Source organism: Pongo abelii, chromosome 1 (assembly GCF_028885655.2).
Source record: "Pongo abelii isolate AG06213 chromosome 1, NHGRI_mPonAbe1-v2.0_pri, whole genome shotgun sequence".
NCBI lineage: Eukaryota > Metazoa > Chordata > Mammalia > Primates > Hominidae > Pongo > Pongo abelii.
In genome coordinates, this window is record NC_071985.2 from 7,010,614 (window position 1) to 7,031,079 (window position 20,466).

Sequence of the window (20,466 nt, forward strand, 5' to 3'; positions counted from 1 at the left end):
GCTCGCTGCAACCTCCCAGCCTCGGGCTCCTGTGATTCTCCTGCCTCCGCCTGCCGATTGCCTGGGATTGCAGGCGCGCGCCGCCACGCCTGACTGGTTTTTGTATTTTTGGTGGAGATGGGGTTTCGCCGTGTTGACCGGGCTGGTCTCCAGCTCCTGGCCTCGAGTGATCTGCCCGCCTCCGCCTCCCGAGGTGCTGGGATTGCAGACGGAGTCTCGCTCACTCAGTGCTCAATGTTGCCCAGGCTGGAGTGCAGCGGCGTGATCTCGGCTCGCTACAACCTCCGCCTCCCAGCCGCCTGCCTTGGCCTCCCAAAGTGCTAAGTTACAGCCTCTGCCCGGCCGCCATCCCTCTAGGAAGTGAGGAGCGCCTCTGCCCGGCCGCCCATCGTCTGGGAGGTGAGGAGCGCCTCTGCCTGGTCGCCCCGTCTGGGAAGTGAGGAGCGTCTCTGCCCGGCCGCCCCGTCTGGGAAGTGAGGAGCGTCTCTGCCCGGCCGCCCCGTCTGGGAAGTGAGGAGCGTCTCTGCCCGGCCGCCCCGTCTGGGAAGTGAGGAGCATCTCTGCCTGGCCACCCCTTCTGGGAGGTGAGGAGCGCCTCTCCCCTGCCGCCCCGTCTGGGAAGTGATGAGAGCCTCTGCCCGGCCGCCCTGTCTGGGAGGAGAAATTCTTCTGCCTTGGGATGCTGTTGATCTATGGCCTTGCCCCCAGCCCCGTGCTCTCTGAAACATGTGCTGCGTCAACTCAGGGTTAAATGGATTAAGGTAAGGGCGGTGCAAGATGTGCTTTGTTAAACAGATGCTTGAAGGCAGCATGCTCGTTAAGAGTCATCACCACTCCCTAATCTCAAGTACCCAGGGACACAAACACTGCAGAAGGCCACAGGGACCTCTGCCTAGGAAAACCAGAGACCTTTGTTCATGTGTTTATCTGCTGACCTTCTCTCCACTATTATCCTATGACCCTGCCATATCCCCCTCTCCGAGAAACACCCAAGAATGATCAATAAATACTTAAAAAAAAAAAATGCCAAATAGAAAAATTTAGGGCTATTAAGTTACAGCAGAATACCACAGTCCTAACCATATTCAGAGAGTTTACATTCTGCTACCATAAATATCAACGACTATTCAAAGGCTTTCTTTGACATTCTAAATAGAAAACCAAAATGCAAGAAACACTTGGCATTAACTAGAAAACAATTAATTCGGTAATTATTCAGTAACCCATATGTACCTGAAGCAAATGACAAAAGTTAATACCCTTTGCAACTGATAATCTATCTTGGTGCCACTTGTATTTTTATTAAAATATTTACAATTAAAAAAAAGAAAATGCTTTAAAGTGCAACAGGAAGAGATGTAAAGACACAAAGAAAAATTGTGTAGTGACACATGGCTATCAGAACACACTAAAGAATCCACACTCCTTCCCCCCTTTACCCAGAAAAGGAAGCTTCTAGGCCACCTCCTCCTCAGCAGACTCCTCAAACTCCTCCTCCTTGGCCGTGGCATCCTGGTACTCTGCCATAAGATTTTTCAGGTTGCTCTCGGCCTCGGTAAATTCCATCTCATCCATGCCCTCGCCCGTGTACCAGTGGAGAAAGGCCTTGTGCCTGAACATGGCTGTGAACCGCTCCATAGTATGCTTGAACAGCTCCTGGATGGCCGTGTTATTACTGATTCCAGTGGCCCATATTTCTAGCCCCTTGGATGGGATGTCACAGGTGGCTGTTTTTACATTGTGAGAGAGCCGATAAGCAAAGTGGCTGCTGTTCTTTTGAAGATTGAGCATCTGCTCATCCACCTCCTTCATGGACATGTGACCTCTGAAAATGGCACCCACCGTTAGGTAGCAGCCACGACGGGGGTCACAGGCAGCCGTCATATTCTTAGCATCAAACATCTCCTGGATAAGCTCAGCCACCGTCAGGGCCTGGTACTGCCGGCTGCCCCGGCTGGTCAGTGGAGCAAAGCTAGGCATGAAGAAGTGCAGCCGGGGAAATGAGACCATGTTCACAGCCAGCTTCCACAGGTCAGCATTCAGCTGGCCTGGGAAGCGCAGGCACGTGGTGACCCCACTCATGGTAGCAGATACCATGTGATTCAAGTCACCATAGGTGGATCTGGGCAGTTGTAGGGTTCTGGAACAAATATTGTACAGCGCTTTTTATCAATACAAAAGGTCTCATGTGCATTTTCTATGAGCTGGTGGATTGAGAGGATGGCATTGTAGGGCTCCACCACAGTATCTGGCACCTTGGGCGAGGGCAGGACGCTGAATGTGTTTATGATCCTGTCTGGGTATTCCTCCTGGATCTTACTGAGTAGAAGGGTACCCATCCCAGACCCAGTCCCCCCACCCAGGGAGTGGGCCAGCTGGAAACCCTGCAGGCAGTCACAGCTCTCAGCTTCCTGCCTCACAGTGTCCATCACCGACTCCATCAGCTCGGTGCCTTCTGTGTAGTACCCCTTGGCCCAGGTGTTCCTGGCCCCACTTTGACCTGTAAGACAGTATAGCTGGTCACTCGATGGCCAGGTATGCAGTCATCAGTGGTCACTGCCACAATGCAAAAGGGCCAAGTGTCACATGTGAGGTGAAAGCACCATTCACCCTACAGGTGGAGCAGGTGGACCGGCTCCTCCAAAGTTACAGGACAGCAGCCTCCCCTGTTAGAAATTAAGTCAGTAAAACACCAAAAGCAATAGCAACAAAAGCCAAAATTGACAAATGGGATCTAATTAAACTAAAGAGCTGCTTCACAGCAGAAGAAACTGTCAGAGTGAGCAGACAACCTACAGAATGGGAGAAAATTTTTACAATCTATCCATCTGACAAAGGGCTAATATCCAGAATCTACAAAGAACTTAAGTTTACAAGAAAAAAACAACCCCATCAAAAAGTGGATAAAGGATATGAATAGACACTTTAAGACATTTATGCAGCCAACAAACATGAAAAAATGCTCATCACTGGTCAGAGAAATGCAAATCAAAACCACATCTCACGCCAGCTAGAATGGCAATCATTAAAAAGTCAGGAAACAACAGATGCTGGAGAGGATGTGGAGAAATAGAAACACTTTTACACTGTTGGTGGGAGTGTAAATTAGTTCAACCATTATGGAAGACAGCGTGGTGATTCCTCAAGGATCTAGAACAAGAAATACCATTTAACCCAGCAATCCCATTACTGGGTATATACCCAAAGGATTATAAATCATTCCACTATAAAGACACATGCACACGTATGTTTATTGTGACACTGTTCACAATAGCAAAGACTTGGAACCAACCCAAATGCCCATCAATGATAGACTGGGTAAAGAATGTGGCACATTTACACCATGGAATACTATGCAACCATAAAAAAAATGCATTCATGTCCTTTGCAGGGACATGGATGAAGCTGGAAACCATCATTCTCAGCAAACTAACACAAGAACAGAAAACCAAACACCGCATGCTCTCACTCATAAGTGGAAGTTGAACAATGAGAACACATGGACACAGGGAGGGGAACATCACACACCGGGGCCTGTCGGGGGTGGGGGAAGGGGGGAGGGATAGCATTAGGAGAAATACCTAATGTAGATGACAGATTTATGGGTGCAGTAAACCACCATGGCACATGCATTCCAATGTAACAAACCTGCACATGTTCCCCAGAACTTAAAGTATAATTGAAAGAAAGAAAAGAAAAAAAGAAAGAGAAATTAAGGCAGGAGCCAAACCTGAGACAGCCTAACAACAGATCTCGCTGCAGGTGGCTCCTGCCCATTCCCAAGGAAAGCAGCAGCCACTGTTCCCACTCAGCTCCCTGCAGGGAGATTACATCAGCAGCTCCTCTCCTCTGGCAGACAGCTGGGCCTTCCTCCCAAAGCCCATTGAGGAGAGGGAGATAGAGCGACTCAGAGGATAGGAGGGTGTTGAGGGGCCCTGGCTCCACAGTTCCCACAGCCATGACCTTGGGGCACTCCCTGACTTTGAGCTGCCCTGGCTTAGGAGCCGCACCCCAGTCTTTACCCACAACTCACCCAAGATGAAGTTGTCCGGCCTGAAGATCTTCCCGAAGGGCCCGGAGCGCACGGAGTCCAGGGTGCCTGGCTCCAGATCAACTAGCACAGCGTGGGGCACATACCTGCTAACTGAGGGGGGCAGAAGGGCATCAGCGAGGGGAGAGCGGCCCAGGAGGGCGGTGGGGGAAGGACTGGGGTCTCACCGCTGGCCTCATTGTAGTATACGTTGATACGCTTCTGCAGCAGGTCCCTGTCCCCGCGGTAGGTGCCAGCGGAGTCGATGGCATGTTCATCAGAGATCACCTCCCAGAACTGCGAGAGACACGAGGGGCCAGAAAAGCCAGGGCTGAGTCAGGACAGAGAGCCGGAGGCGCCCCAGCCCCTCTCCCACCTCCACCCCCACCCCCACCCCCAGGCCCAGGCCACCGGGTCCCTGAGGGTCCGCCCTGGCCGCCTGGCCAGCCTCCCAGCTCCACCGGGTCCGGGGCAGGGAGCCCAGGGGCGGCAATGCAGGGACGCCGCCCCCGCCACTGCCAGCATCTTCCCCGGCCACCCGGCAGGCCCGCGCTGGGCCCTCAAGGATCCCCCCGCCAACCTTGGCGCCGATCCGGTTCCCGCACTGCCCTGTCTGCGTGAGCACAATCTCCCTCATGGCCAAGACGGGACTAGGGTGGCCGGAGAAACGCGAGAAGGAGGAGCAGACAGACGCGCGATGACAGGGCCCGCGCTCCACCAACGCTGAATAGCACCGCGCCCACCTGCCCCAGCCTCGGATTGGGCTCCCAGAATAAACAACAGCTTTACTTCCACACAGGTGTACCCACCTGTGAATCCCTTGGCGTTTAACGTCTGTTGGAGAGGTCAGGTGACCTTGCCGTTGTCCTTTCCATGTTGGGGAAAGCTGGTCAGCTGGAGAACTTCCTCCCACGTCTTTAGTAAGACTAAATCCCTAGCTGAGCTGAAACTGAATTTTCCTCCCCTGTGGGAGGGGAAGCCTCTTGTTTCCGTATTCACACATTGCCTTTGCACCTGTCCTAGATTGATGACATAGTTTTGTAATTGATGAGTCCTTTCATCTATTAGGAGATCTGTAGTTAGGAAAAGCCTTCCACATGACTCAACAGGACTTAATTATAAGTTTTCCTTTGGAGCAGTTCAAACCCACAGTAAGCTATGGGTGTTAGGGATAGTCAGGCCTCTGACTTAGCTAGTCTTCTTTAGAGTATGATTAGCCCTTTCACCTTTCCAGAGGACTGTGGCCTCCACGCAGAGTGAAGGTGATATTGGATTCCTAAAGCTGAGGATAGGTGTTGGGATACACCTGCTGTGAAAGATGGGCCACTGTCACTTTGCAGGCTTAAGATGACCCAAACTGAGGAATTATTTCTTCTGGTAAACACTTTTCAGATAGGGTGGGGAATGCCTCCATCTAACCAGTGAAGGTATCAGTGAGCATTAGCAAATATTTGAATCCCCTGCAGAAAGGCTTCTGCGTAAATTAGAGTTGCCAGTCCTCACCTGGATAGGTTCCTTAATGTTGGACAGGTTTAACTGGAGGAGTAGAAAATTGCTGGCTCTTTGGTTATTTCAGCCACAGAGCTTACAGGGCTGAGTCATCTGTTGTAGTGTCTTGAAAAGATTTATCCCCATAAATGAATGAGACATTAACTGAAACAAAGAATCCTTCTAGGGTAAAAACAATCATGAAAGTGCTGAATTATTTTCCTATGATTGGTACTTGGCATTAGTAATTTATTACCATCAGTCTGCCAGCCAGAGGGGCCCTGGACTAAATTGCAATCCCTGGCCCATTTTAGTTCTTCAGAGAATTCTCACCCAGCTCTATGTATGCTAACCAGCATGCCCATCAGCTTCATTGCCCCTTTCAGTGCAGTGGTCTTGGCTGCCGCATCTGTGAGGGCATTTCCTTTTACATGGTCAGTCTCTCTTTTGATGTCCTCTACAATGAATTATAGTCACTTTTTTTTTTTTTTTTTTGGCAGCAAAGCAGCGTTCTAACAAACTCAAAACCTGAGTGATGTTGTCTGGAAAAGCCCTTGGTGGTCAGGAGTCCCTACCCATTCCAAATTGCAGCATAAGCATGAAACACTAAAATATCACACTTGGAATCAGTGTAAATGTTAACTTTTAAATCCCTTCCCAACTGCAGGGCTCTAGTAAGTTCAATTAACTCAGCTTTTTGAGCTGACGTAGAGGCCAGAAAGGCTTGTGCCTTGATTCTCTTGTGCTGACTAATCACAGCATATCTAGCCCTCCTGTTTTCCTGATGCATAAAACAACTTGCATTTGTTAACCCCTCTTCCTTGGGATGGTCAAGGGACTCATCTCTCTTCAGTCTGGCCTGCTAGAATAAATTTGTTTCATAACCTGTGACATGATTTCACTGTATCCCCAGTCAAATCTTATGTTCAGTTGTAGCTCCTGTAATCCCCATGTGTCTTGGGAGGGACCCAGTGGGAGGTAATTGAATCAGGGGGTGGGTCTTTCCCATACTGGCCTTGTGACAGTGAATAAGCCTCATGAGATCTGATGGTTTGTTTGTTTGTTTGTTTTTGAGACACAGTCTTGCTCTATTGCCCAGGCCGGAGTGCAGTGGTACAATCTTAGCTCAGTGCAATCTCTGTCTCCTGGGTTCAAGCAATTCTCCTGCCTCAGCCTCCTGAGTAGCTGGGATTACAGGTGCCCACCACCATGCCTAGCTAATTTTTGTATTTTTAGTGGAGACAGGGTTTCACCATGTTGGCCAGGCTGGTCTCGAACTCCTAACTTCAGGTGATCCACCCACCTCGGCCTCCCAGAGTGCTGGGATTACAGCTGATGGTTTTATAAAGGGGAGTTTCCCTACGCAAGCTCTTTTGCCTGCTGCCATGTAAGAGATGTGACTTTGCTCCCCATTTGCCTTCTGCCATGATTGTGAGGCCTCCCCAGCCATGTGGAACTGTGAGTCAATTAAACCTCTTTCCTTTATAAATTACCCAGCCTCAGGTATGTCTTTATTAGCAGCATGAGAACAGACTACTACAACCTGTATGCCAGAAAGGCTGGGAGCACCTATGGACTCTGGCAGATAGCTGTGTTTATGGTTTGGCAGACTTTAAGGGTTATGTCTGGAGTGTCTAGCAATAAGGCCTGATACTTTAATAAATGTTCCCCTATTATCCACTGGTGCCCTTTAGCTTCTAGGACCACCTTCCCTTGGTGTGGGGTCAAAAATCTTTAGGGGCTATCCTAATGTTAGTTTATTAGCTTTGCCTACTAGAAAAGTCGCAGCAGCAACAGCTCTAAGACATCCAGGCCACTCTGAGGCCACCTGGTCTATCTGTTTAGAAAAGGAGGCTACTGGCTTTGGAATGTTCCCCAGTTTGGGGATAAGATTACCCAAGGCCTGTGCCTTGCTTTTTGGCCACATAAAGAAAAAAGGTTCATCCAACTTGGGGACTCCCACAGCTGCAGCAGAGCCCAATTTCTCTTTGAGAGTGTTGAAGGTTTGCTTGCAGTTCTAATTACATTCAAGAATCTCTAAATCTTTCCCTTTTAGTGTATCATATAAAGCCTTGGCTACTTGTCCAGATCTGGGCATCCATAAGCAGCAGTACCCAGCCATCCCCTAAAAAGGCCCACAGTCATTTGTTGGACTGGGACTCTTGGATGACTAAAAGAGTTTTTTTTCTTTCTAGGGATGTTGATCAGTTCCAGAGGTTAAGACAGATTCCAAGTATTTGAGTCTTTGAGTCAAAATCTGAACCCTGTATGCGATACCCTGTATCTGCTAGTTCCCAGGAAATTTATCAATTTAACAGTATTATTATCCGAGTCTTCTTTAGTTGGGCTAGCAATGAACAAGTCATCTACATACTGAATAATTGTGCCCCTTTACAATTGTAGATTTCTTAAGTCCTTAGCTAGAGCATTTTCAAATAAGTGGGGGCTGTCCCAGAACTCTTCAGAGAGGACTGTCCAGGTGAGTTTTGAGGCTGAATGAGTATCTGGATCAGTCCATTCAAAGGCAAACATATTGTGAATCTGGATGCATTGAGATGCATAAAAATGCATCTTTCAGATCTAAGAACGTAAACCAGTTTACTCAGTTACTCAGCACCCCCTGGGACTTGGGTAAGGATTGGGGACAATGAGGTGTATGAAGACAACAACTGCATTTATTAATGCTCTAAGATTTCTGACGAATCTGTACTTGCCATTAGGCTTTTGATCTGTTAACATGGGAGTATTATAAGGAGACTCTCATGGCCTTAACAAGTCATATGGAAAGAATTTGGCAATAAGGGGTTGAATTTCCCCTCATGCTTCTTGCCTTAAAGTGTACTGTCTCTTCTGATGGCGAGGAGCACTAGGCTGAAGTTGGATTTGAGTGGGGGAGGTGTTTAGTGTGTTTCCCAGAGCCAGTGTGGCCCAAACCTCAGGATTTACTTGAGACAACACCTCAGGTGGTAAATGTGACAGCTCATCCTTAACTTGTTTTTTTCCCCTGAGGGGTCAGGAACAAAAGTAACACTTTCTCTGCTTTATGATCTGTGAAGGTCACTATGGCTTGGTCACCTGAGTCAATAAATCTCTCCCCAGTAAGAGGTCAGCCAACCAGAGGGGTCAATATGAGATGTGAGTGGGGACACAAAGCCTAACCATATCATGTAGCTATTAATCCCTTTTCAGATGGGTAATTTACAAATATTTTCTCCCATTTTGTGGGTTTTCTCTTCACTTTGTTGATTGTTTCCTTCACTGTTTAAAAAAAAAAAAAAGCTTTCTGACTTGCTGTAATCCCATTTGTCCATGTTTGCTTTGGTTGTCTGTGCTTATGGGGCATTATTTAAGAAACGTTTGCCCAAGCCAATGCCCTAGAGAGTTTCCCCAATGTTTTCTTGTAAAACTTTGATAGTTTGAGTTGTTAGGTTTAAGTCTTTAATCTATTTTAATTTCATTTTTTTCATGTGGCAAAAAATAGGGTTCTAGTTTCATTCTTCTGCTTATGGCTTGCCAGTTTTCCCAGCCCTATTTATTGAAGAAACTGTCTTATTTTTCACTGTATGTTCTTGGCACTTTTGTTGAAAAGTTTACTGTAGGTGTATGGGTTTGTTTCTGGGTTCTCTATTCCATTCCATTTGTCTTTATGTCTGTTTTTATGCTAGTGCCATGATGTTTTAATTACTATAGCTCAGTAGTATAATTTGAAGCCAGGTAATGGGATTCCTCCAGTTTTGTTTTATTTACTCAGCATAGCTTTAACTATTATGGTGTTTTGTGGTTCCACATAAATTTCAGAATTCTTTTTTCTATTTCTGTGAGGAATGGCATTGTTATTTTGTTAGGGATGGCATGAAATCTATAGATTGCTTTGGATTGTATGGACATTTTAAAAATACTGATTCTTCCAATCTGTGAACATAGAAATATCTTTGCATTTTTTGTATCCTCTTTCATTTCTTTTTTCAGTGTTTTTTGTTTTGATTGTTGAGAACTTTCATTTCTTTGGTTAATTCCCACACATTTTATTTGTGGCTATTGCAAATAGGATTACTTTTTTTAATTCTTTTTCAGTTTGTTGACTGTTGGCAGATAGAAATCCTACTGATTTGTATATGTTGATTTTGTATTCTGCAAATTTACTCAATTTATTAGTTCTAATAGTTTTTTGGTGGATATATTAGGCCATTGTCACATTGTTATAAAAAAAAATCTGAGACTGGGTAATTTATAAAGAAAAGAGGTTTTATTGGCTCACGGTTCTACAGGCTGTACAGAAAGCATAGCACTGGCTTCTGCTTCTGGGGAAGCCTCTGACAGCTGACAATCAAGGTGAAAGAAATCTGGAGCTTGCACATCACATGGTAAGTGAGAGGGCTGGAGGTGGGGAGTCCTACACACTTTTAAACGACCAGCTCTCATGAAAACTTACTATTGTGAGGATGGCACCAAAGGAAATGATACCAAAGAGTTCATGGAAATCCTGCCCTCATGATTCAATCACCTCCCCACTAAGCCCACCTCCAACATTGAGGATTACATTTCAATATGAGATTTCGGTGGGAATACACACCCAAACTATATCATTTTGCCCCTGGCCATTCCAAATTTCATATCCTTCTCATATTTCAAAATACAATCATGACTTCCTAACAATCCCCAAAGTCTTAACTCATTTCAGCCTTAACTCAAAAGTTGAAAGTCTCATCTAAGACAAAGCTAGTTTCTTCCTCCTATAAGCCTGTAAAATGAAAAACAAGTTAGGTACTTCCAAGATACAAATGGAGTATAGACATTGGGTAAATACTCCTATTCTAAAAGGAGGAAATCAGCCAAAAGAAAGAGGCCACAGGACCCATGCAAGTCTGAAACCCAGAAGGGCAGTTATTGAATTGTAAGGCTCCAAAATAATTATTTTTTTCTCTATGTCCCATTTCCAGGATACGCTAATGCCTTGGGAAGGTCCAACCTTGTGGCTCTGCATGGTTCAGCCCCCAAAGCTGCTCTCATGGTCTGGTATTGTGTGCCTCTGGTTTTTCTAGGTGCAGGGTGCAAGCTGTAGCTAGATCTACCATTCTGGGGTCTGGAGGACTGTGATTCTCTCCTCACAGATCTACTAGGCCATGCCCCAGTGGGAAGCCTGTGTGGGGACTCTAACTCCACATTTCTTCTCTGCATTATTTTAGTAGAGGTTCTCCATGAGAGCTCCACCCCTGCAGTATGCTTCTGCCTGGACACCCAGGCTTTTGCCTACATTCTTTGAGTAAAGGTGGAGGCTCCCAAGTCTCAACTCTTGCATTTTGTACACCCACAGGCCTAACACCACATGGAAGCTATCAAGGCTTATGGCTTGCACCCTCTGAAGCAGGGACTGGAGCTGTAACTTGGCCAATTTGACCTATACCTGGAGCTGGAGCAGTGGCCAGGATGCAGGGAGCCATGTCCCAAGCCTACCCAAGGCAGCAGGGTCCTGGGCCTGATCCCAGAAACTATTCTCTTCTTTTAGGCCTCAGGGCCTGTGATGGGGGGCTGCCTCTAGATTTCTAAAATGCCTTCAAGTCCTCTTTCCCATTGTCTTGGCTATCAACACTTGCTTTTGTTTAATTATGCAAATATCTCTAACAAGTGGTTGTTCCACAGCCTGCTTAAGTTCCTCTCTTATAAAAGCTTTTTATTTTTCTGCCACATGGCTAGGCTGAAAAGTGTTCAAGCTTTTACACTATGGTTCCCTTGTAAATATAAGTTACAGCTTATTTTTTTGCTCCAAGATGTGAGCCTCAGTTGTTAGAAGCAGTCAGGCCACATCTCAAATGCTTTGCTGCTTAGACATTTCTTCCAACAGAAACCCTAAATCATCACTCTCAAATTCAAACTTTTATATATCCCTAGGGCATGAAAGCAATTCATCCAACCACTTTGCTAAGACATAACAGGCATGACCTTTGCTTCAGTCCCAATAAGTTTCTAATTTTCATCTGAGACCTCCTCAGCCCAGCCTTCACTGTCCAGATCACTATCAGCATTTTGGTCACAGCTATTCAACCAGTCTCTAAGAAAATCTCAACTTTACCTCATTTTTCTGTCTTCTTCTGAGCCCTAAAACTCTTTCAATCTCTGCCTGTTTACCCAATTACAAAGCTGATTCCACATTTTCATGTATTCTTATAACAATTTTCTACTCCTTGGTGACAATTTTCTGTATTAAGCCATTTTTGCATCACTATAAATGCCTGAGACTGGGTAATTTATTTTTAAAAAGGAGGTTTAACTGGCTCATGATTCTACAGGCTGTACAGAAGACATAGCACTGGCATATGCTTCTGGGGAGGCCTCTGGAAATTTATAATCATGGCAGAAGTTGAAGCAGAATCCTGCACATCACAGGGCAAAAAGCAGGAACACAAAACAGAGGGGCGAGTTGTTACACACTTTTAAATGACCAGATCTTATGGGAACTCACTCACTATCATGAAGATAGTACCAAATGGGATGGTGCTAAGCCATTTATGAGTAATCCACCCTGATGGTTACATCACCTTTCACCAGGCCCAACTCCAACATTGAGAATTACATTTCGATATGAGATTTGGAAGGGGACACACCTTCAAACCCTATCGGAGGAGTCTTTATGTTTTTCCAAATATAGGATTATATCATCAGCAAGAAAAAAAGATAATTTGACTCATTTTCCAATTGGGATGCCCTTTATTACTTTCTCTTGTCTGATTTCTCCAGCTAGGACTTTCAGAATTATGTTAGATAACAGTGGTAAAAGTGGATATTCTTGTCATTTTCCAGATTTTGGAGGAAAGTCTTTTAGTTTTTTGCCACTCAGTATGATACTAGCTGTGGATCTGTCATATATGACTTTTATTATGTTGAGGTATGTTTATTCCATACCCAGTTTTCAAAGGGTTTTTATTATAAAAGAATATTAAATTTTATCAAATAATTTTTAGTATAACTGAAATGATCATATGGATTTTGTCATTCATTCTGTTTATATGATGTATCACATTGATTGATTTGCATGTTGAACCATCCTTGCATCCCTGGGATAAATCCCACTTGGTCATTATGAATTACCTATTTATGTATTGTTTAATTCAGTTTCCTACTTTTTTTTGCAAATTTTTGCATCAATAGTCTCAGATATGGGCCTGTAGTTTGCCTTTTTAATGTGTCTTTGTCTGGTTTTGATATCAGGGTAATACTGGCCTCAAATAATGAGTTTGGAAATGTTCCCTCCTCTATTTTTCAGTCTGGTCCTACAGACTTTTTTTATTAAGGCTTTAATTTTGTTACTTGGTTTGTTCAGGTTTTAGATTTTTTCCTAGTTCAATCTTGGTAAGTTGTGTGTATCTAAGAATTATTTTCCTCTAGGTTTTCTAATTTGTTGGCATACAATTGCTGATAGTAGCCACTAATAATCCTTTGATTTTCTGAAGCATTACTTGTAATGTCTCCTTTTTCACCTCTGATTTTATTTATTTGTATCTTCTCTGTTTTTTAGTTAGCCTGTCTAAATATTTGTCAGTTGTTCTACTTTTCAAAACATCCACTTTTTGTTTCATTGATCTTTTGTATTTTTTTATTTCAACTTTATTTCTGCACTAATCTTTATTATTTCTTTTCTTCTAATTTTGGGTTTGTTTTGGCCTTTTTATTCTAGTTAATTAAGATGTACTGTTAGGTTATTTATTTGAAGTTTTTCTGTTTTTTTATGTAGGCACTTACAATTATAAATTTTCCTTTTATAATAGTACCTCTTTTACTATATTCTATAGGTCTTGCTATGCTTTGTTTCCATTATCATTTGTTTCGAGATATATTTCTATTTTCTTCTTAACTTTTTTAGTTCACATCATATCCTCTACCCAGAGTCAGCCAAACTATAAGGTTAAGGGCACAGTCCCTGAATTTCAAGTCCGCCCAAGACTTCTGACCCAAACTGTAAGGAGTTAGAGTCTGCTAATTGTGCCTCTATCCTCCAGATTTATATATTGAAGCCCAAACACTTCCATGTGATTATATTAGAGATAGGGCATTTAAGGAGATAAGAAAGGTTAAATGAGGTCATAAGGGTAAATGCTAGTCAGCTAATTGTTTGTTACTTGCCTGCAATGAGATTTGTAAAGAAATTGAGAGCAATCATTCAGAAACTTTCATAGAAATTTAATATTCCGGCTGGGCACGGTGGCTCATACCTGTAATCACAGCACTTTGGGAGGCTGAGATGGGAGGATTATGAGGTCAGGAGTTTGAGGCCAGCCTGGCTAACATGTGAAACCTGTCTCTACTAAAAATACAAAAAATTAGCTGGGCGTGGTGGCAGGTGCCTGTAATCCCAGCTACTTGGGAGGTTGAGGCATGAGAATCGCTTGAACCCAGGAGGTGGAGGTTGCACTGAGCCAATATGGCACCATGGCACGCCAGCCTGGGAGACAGAGCAAGACTTTGTCTCAAAAATAATAATAATAATAATAAATAAAGTCCCTTTTTCCTAAATTAAAAAAAGGGCACAGTAATCAAGACAGTGTGGTCTTTGTGAAGAAACAGACAAAAACATCAATGAAACAGAATAGAGAGCTCAGAAATAGATCCACATAAATAGAGTTAACTAATCTTTAACAAAGGAGCAAAGGCAGTACAGTGGAGAACAGATTGTCTTTTCAACAAATGAAGCTGGAACAACTGAACACCCACATGCAAAAGAAAACAAAAGAATCTAGACACAGACCTACATTCTTTATAAAACTTAACTTAAAATGAATAATAGGCCTAATTGTAAAATGTAAAACCATAAAAATCCTAGAAGATAATATAGGAGAAAATCTAGATGGCCTTGGTGTTTGGTAACGACTTTTTTTTTTTTTTTTTTTGAGATGGAGTCTTGCTCTGTCGCCCAGGCCAGAGTGCAGTGGTGTGATCTCCACTCACCACAACCTCCGCCTCCCAGGTCCAAGTGATTCACCAGCCTCAGCCGCCCAAGTAGCTGGGATTACGGGCACGTGCCACCATGCCCTGCTAATTTTTCTATTTTTAGTAGAGACGAGGTTTCACCATGTTGGTCAGGCTGGTCTCAAACTCCTGATCTTGTGCTCTATCTGCCTCGGCCTTCCAAAGTCCTGGGATTACAGGCGTGAGCCACCATGCCTGGCCCTTGGTAACGACTTTTCAGACACAATACAAAAATCACAATTCATGAAAGAACTGATAAGCTACACTTTATTATTAAATCAAAATTTTTGCTTTGTGACAGACACTGTCAAGAGAATGAAAAGACAAGTCATAGACCAGAAAAAATATTTGCAAAATATTTATTCCTTTACCACATCTGGTAAAGGAATGTCATTCAAAGTATACAAAAAACCCTTAAAACTCAACAATAAGAAATCAGACAGGCAGGGCATGATGGCTCATGTCTGTAATCCCACCACTTTGGGAAGCTGAGGCAGGCGGATCACTTGAAGGCCACTCAAATTGGTGAAACCCTGTCTCTACTAAAAATATAAAAATTAGCCAGAGGTGGTGGCAGGTGCCTGAAATCCCAGCTACTTAGGAGGCTGAGGCATGAGAATTACTTGAACCCGGGAGGCAGAGGTTGCAGTGAGCCTAGATCACACCACTGCACTCCAGCCTGAGCAACAGAATGAGACTGTCTCTGTCTCAAAAAAGAAGTCAGATGACCCAACTGAAAATCGTGTCAAGTTACTTTTCAGAAAAAAGAAAGGTGCAGAAGACCTTAATAAACACCTCACCAAAGAAGATATACAGGTAGCAAAAAGCATCTGAAAAGATACTCCATATCATATGTCATCAGGGAAATGCAACTGAAAACAGCAATGAACTACCACTACACATGTGTTAAATTGACCAAAATCTGGAGCACTGGCAACACCAAATACTGCGCAGAATGTGGAACAGCAGGAGCTCTCTCATTCATTGTTAGTGGGAATGCAAAATGGTTCAGCTACTTTGGAAGACAGTTTGGCTGTTTCTTAGAAAACTAAATATATTCTTACCATAGGATCCAACAATTGCACTCTTTGGCGTTTACCCAAAGGGGTTGAAAACTTATGTCCACACTACAACCAGCACACGGATGTTTAGAGCAGCTTTGTTCATAATTGCCAAAACTTGGAAACAACCAAGATGTTTTTCAGTAGGTGAATGAAAAAGTAAATGGTGGTACAGTCAGTACTAAAAATAAATGAGTTCTACAACCGTGAAAGACATGGAATAATCTTTTTTTTTTTTTTTGAGACACAGTTTCACTCTTTTCACTCGTGGAGAAATTTTTTTTTTTTTTTTTGAGGTGGGGTTTCTCTGTGTCACCCAGGCTGGAGTGCCGTGGTGCCATCTCAGCTCACGGCAACCTCTGCCTCCTGGATTGAAGTGATTCCCGCACCTCAGCCTCCAGAGTAGCTGGGATTACAGGCGCCTGCCACCACACCCAGCTAATTTTTTTTTTTTTTTTTTTTTTGTATTTTTAATAGAGATGGGGTTTCACCATGTTGGTCAGGCTGGTCTCAAACTCCTGACTTCAAGAGATCCGCCCCCGTCAACCTACCAAAGTGCTGAGATTACAAATGTGAGCCACCGCACCCAGCCTCCATGGAGAAATCTCAATCTTACACTACAAAGTGAAATAAACCAGTCTGAAAACGCTGTATACTGTATGATCCAACTACAAGACGTTCTGTGAAGAGCAAAACTATGGAAACAGTAAAAAAAATCAGTAGTTGCCATGGACTGGGGGCAGAGAAGGATAAACAGGACAAGCACAGAGGATTTTTAGGGCATTGAAACTACTCTGTATAATACCATCACGGTGGGTACATGTCATTACACATTTGTTAAAACCCATGGAACGTATACCACCAAGAGTGAACCGTAAACTATGGACTTCAGATGATGATGATGTCTCCACGTACGTTCATGGGTTATAACAAATGTACTACTCTAGTGGGGCACTTTGATAATGGCAGAGATAATGCACGTGTGGACAGGAGATATATGGAGAATCTCTGTATCTTCTGCTCAATATTGCTGTGATTCTAAATTTGTTCTAAAAAATAAAGTATATTTTACAAAGTAAAAGGCACTGTACTTTTTACAGTGCTGGATATGGGCTGGACACAAATGTGGCAGGGAACTGACAGAGACAACATCATAAGGAGATCCTTGATACTCAATGTGTGGAGTGTAGACCTGGGGACTTGTTAGAAATAAAGAAACTCAGGCTTCACCCCAGGCTACTAAATCAGAAATCCGTGTTTAGGCTGGGAGCGGTGGCTCACGCCTGTAATCCCAGCACTTACACAGTAAGTGCTCAACTTTGGGAGGCCCAGGTAGGCAGACCACCTGAGGTCAGGAGTTCAAGACCAGCCTGGCCAATATGTGAAATCCCGTCTCTACTAAAAATACAAAAATTAGCTGGGCATCTTGGCGGGAACCTGTAGTCCCAGCTACTCAGGAGGCTGAGGCAGGATAATCGCTTGAACCCGGGAGGCGGAGGTTGCAGTGAGCCGAGATCTCACCACTGCACTCTAGCCTGGGCAACAGAGTGAGACGATGTCTCCAAAAAAAAAAAAAAAAGAAAAAGAAATCCATGTTTAAACATCCCCAGGGGTAACAAATGTTACAGTTGGAGAAATAGCACCATGAAAGAATGCTCTTTGAAATTCCCAAACCTAGGATTTTGTGCGTGGATGGAAAAGACACTAGAAAAGGAAATTTGGATTAAATCAGAAGAAAGGGTAGGGAATCTTCAACTCATTTTTCCTGCCATTCCATGATAAGATTCTAAATTATTTTCCATTTGCACGTATCAGTGAGACTCTGCCATTAGCATAAAAAATGCATTTTAATAAACAGTTTCCAAGAATTTATTTATCTCTCAGATAACCTGCTTATGATTCTCTGGAAAGCCTGATAGCAGGAGGTTCTATTTCTCAAGGATACAGATATTGATTGGACTTTCAAAGTCATTCCACTAACGGGTTTCACTATCGTTCATGGCTGAAAAACTCATTCATACCTGAAAGAACCCACATCAAACTGTCAATATTGTGTACCTCTGAAAGCTGGGAATACAAAAGACAGAGAAGGGAAGAACATTTATTTTTCTTATGCACCTTTGTATTATTTGGCTTATTATAAGAAGTATAGACATGAAGTCCTTGCCCATGCCTATGTGTGAATGGTAATGCCTAGGTTTTCTTCTAGGGTTTTTATGGTTTTAGGTCTAACGTTTAAGTCTTTAATCCATCTTGAATTGATTTTTGTGTAAGGTGTAAGGAAGGGATCCAGTTTCAGCTTTCTCCATATGGCTAGCCAGTTTTCCCAGCACCATTTATTAAATAGGGAATCCTTTCCCCATTTCTTGTTTTTCTCGTTTGTCAAAGATCAGATAGTTGTAGATATGTGGCGTTATTTCTGACGGCTCTGTTCTGTTCCATTGATCTATATCTCTGTTTTGGTACCAGTACCATGCTGTTTTGGTTACTGTAGCCTTGTAGTATAGTTTGAAGTCAGGTAGCGTGATGCCTCCAGCTTTGTTCTTTTGGCTTAGGATTGACTTGGTGATGCGAGCTCTTAAAAGCCAAAATTGACAAATGGGATCTAATTAAACTAAAGAGCTTCTGCACAGCAAAAGAAACTACCATCAGAGTGAACAGGCAACCTACAAAATGGGAGAAAATTTTCGCAACCTACTCATCTGACAAAGGGCTAATATCCAGAATCTACAATGAACTCCAACAAATTTACAAGAAAAAAACAACCCCATCAAAAAGTGGGCGAAGGACATGAACAGACACTTCTCAAAAGAAGACATTTATGCAGCCAAAAAACACATGAAAAAATGCTCACCATCACTGGCCATCAGAGAAATGCAAATCAAAACCACAATGAGATACCATCTCACACCAGTTAGAATGGCAATCATTAAAAAGTCAGGAAACAACAGGTGCTGGAGAGGATGTGGAGAAATAGGAACACTTTTACACTGTTGGTGGGACTGTAAACTAGTTCAACCCTTGTGGAAGTCAGTGTGGCGATTCCTCAGGGATCTAGAACTAGAAATTCCATTCGACCCAGCCATCCCATTACTGGGTATATACCCAAAGGACTATAAATCATGCTGCTATAAAGACACATGCACACGTATGTTTATTGCGGCATTATTCACAATAGCAAAGACTTGGAACCAACCCAAATGTCCAACAATGATAGACTGGATTAAGAAAATGTGGCACATATACACCATGGAATACTATGCAGCCATAAAAAATGATGAGTTCATGTCCTTTGTAGGGACATGGATGAAATTGGAAATCATCATTCTCAGTAAACTATCGCAAGAACAAAAAACCAAACACCGCATGTTCTCACTCATAGGTGGGAATTGAACAATGAGAACACATGGACACAGGAAGGGGAACATCACACTTCGGGGACTGTTGTGGGGTGGGGGGAAGGGGGAGGGATAGCATTGGGAGATATACCTAATGCTAGATGATGAGTTAGTGGGTGCAGCGCACCAGCATGGCACATGTATACATATGTAACTAACCTGCACATTGTGCACATGTACCATAAAACCTAAAGTATAATAATAATAAAAAAAAAAAAGAAGTATATATGAGACCCGTCCCTACCACTTCCATATGCCTTAAAAAAACAAAAGCCCGACACCTGTAAGATGCTGGTTAGAGAAGAAAGTGCCCACTCTGCTCCTGTGGCATTTTGCATGACATTCTTCATCATCAGCAGCCCAAATTATTATTAGCTATTCTCATGGAAGATTTTTATCTCCACTGCTTAATGCTGTGCAACAGCTGTATTCTTAGAGTGACTAGAAGGCAAATGAGAAAAGAAAGCCTGGTTGTCAGATATGACAAATTCCCACAAGGAATGCCTTTTCCTGTCCATCACCTCTACTCGTTTGGGGTTTGCTACGCAGCATGCATGTAGGAAAGGGCATATCTGCTTTGCTATACGTGCTACAGAAGGTTGAGACTCCTAAGCATATTAATATTCAAGACTAGGGAAAAGCCTAAAAATACCACTGCAACACATTTTATGTCTTGCAAAGTATTTTCACATAGTTTATCTCAGTTGTTCTCATAGCAATCTACAGTGTATATTTACAGGCAGATATTACTATTAGCATTAGCCTTACTGTTTCCATATTAAGACCAAGTTAATTAAGAGGAAGAATGTGGGAATTTTTTTTTTTTTTTTTTTTTGAGACAGAGTCTCGCTGGGTCACCCAGGCTGGAGTGCAGTGGTGCGATCTTGGCTCATTGCAACCTCCGCCTCCCTGGTTCAAGTGATTCTCCTGCCTCAGCCTCCTGATTAGCTGGGACTACAGGCGCTTGCCACCATACCCGGCTAATTTTTTGTATTTTTAGTAGAGACGGGGTTTCACCATCTTAGCCAGGATGGTCTCGAACTCCTAACCTAGTGATCCACCTGCCTCAGCCTCCCAAAGTGCTGGGATTATGGGCAGAATGTGGGAATTTTATAACACTATTCACTCTCAAGTAAATCATATTCAAAAATATTCAGGTGCGAAACAATAAAAAAAGATATTATAATTTATCTCACTACAAAACAATCCCATGGTATAAAGTACAGAATAATTGCTTGGCTGGACATGGTGGCTGATGCCTATAAAGGCCAGGATGGGTGGATCATTTGAGGTCAGGAGTTTGAGACCAGCCTGAGCAACATAGCGAGATCCCATCTTTATAAACAACAAAACAACAAATTGCTACTCTCAACTAAGCACATGCATATGTTAGACACTGCGTATGTATTATTGCTAATCTTTACCAGCAAGGCAGACACTATAATCCCAGAGAAAGTAAGGTTCAGAGTGGTTCAATGCTGTGCCCATGGTTACAATTTGCAATGCTGGATTCAAATCCAGCTTTAAC

At 43.4% G+C, this 20,466-nt stretch overlaps 1 pseudogene; it reads right to left on the reverse strand.

The window, feature by feature from the left end:
- Positions 1–1,455: 1,455 nt before the first annotated feature.
- LOC100452886 (tubulin beta-8 chain-like) lies at positions 1,456–4,667 on the reverse strand (annotated as a pseudogene).
- Between the last annotated feature and the right edge of the window lie 15,799 nt (positions 4,668–20,466).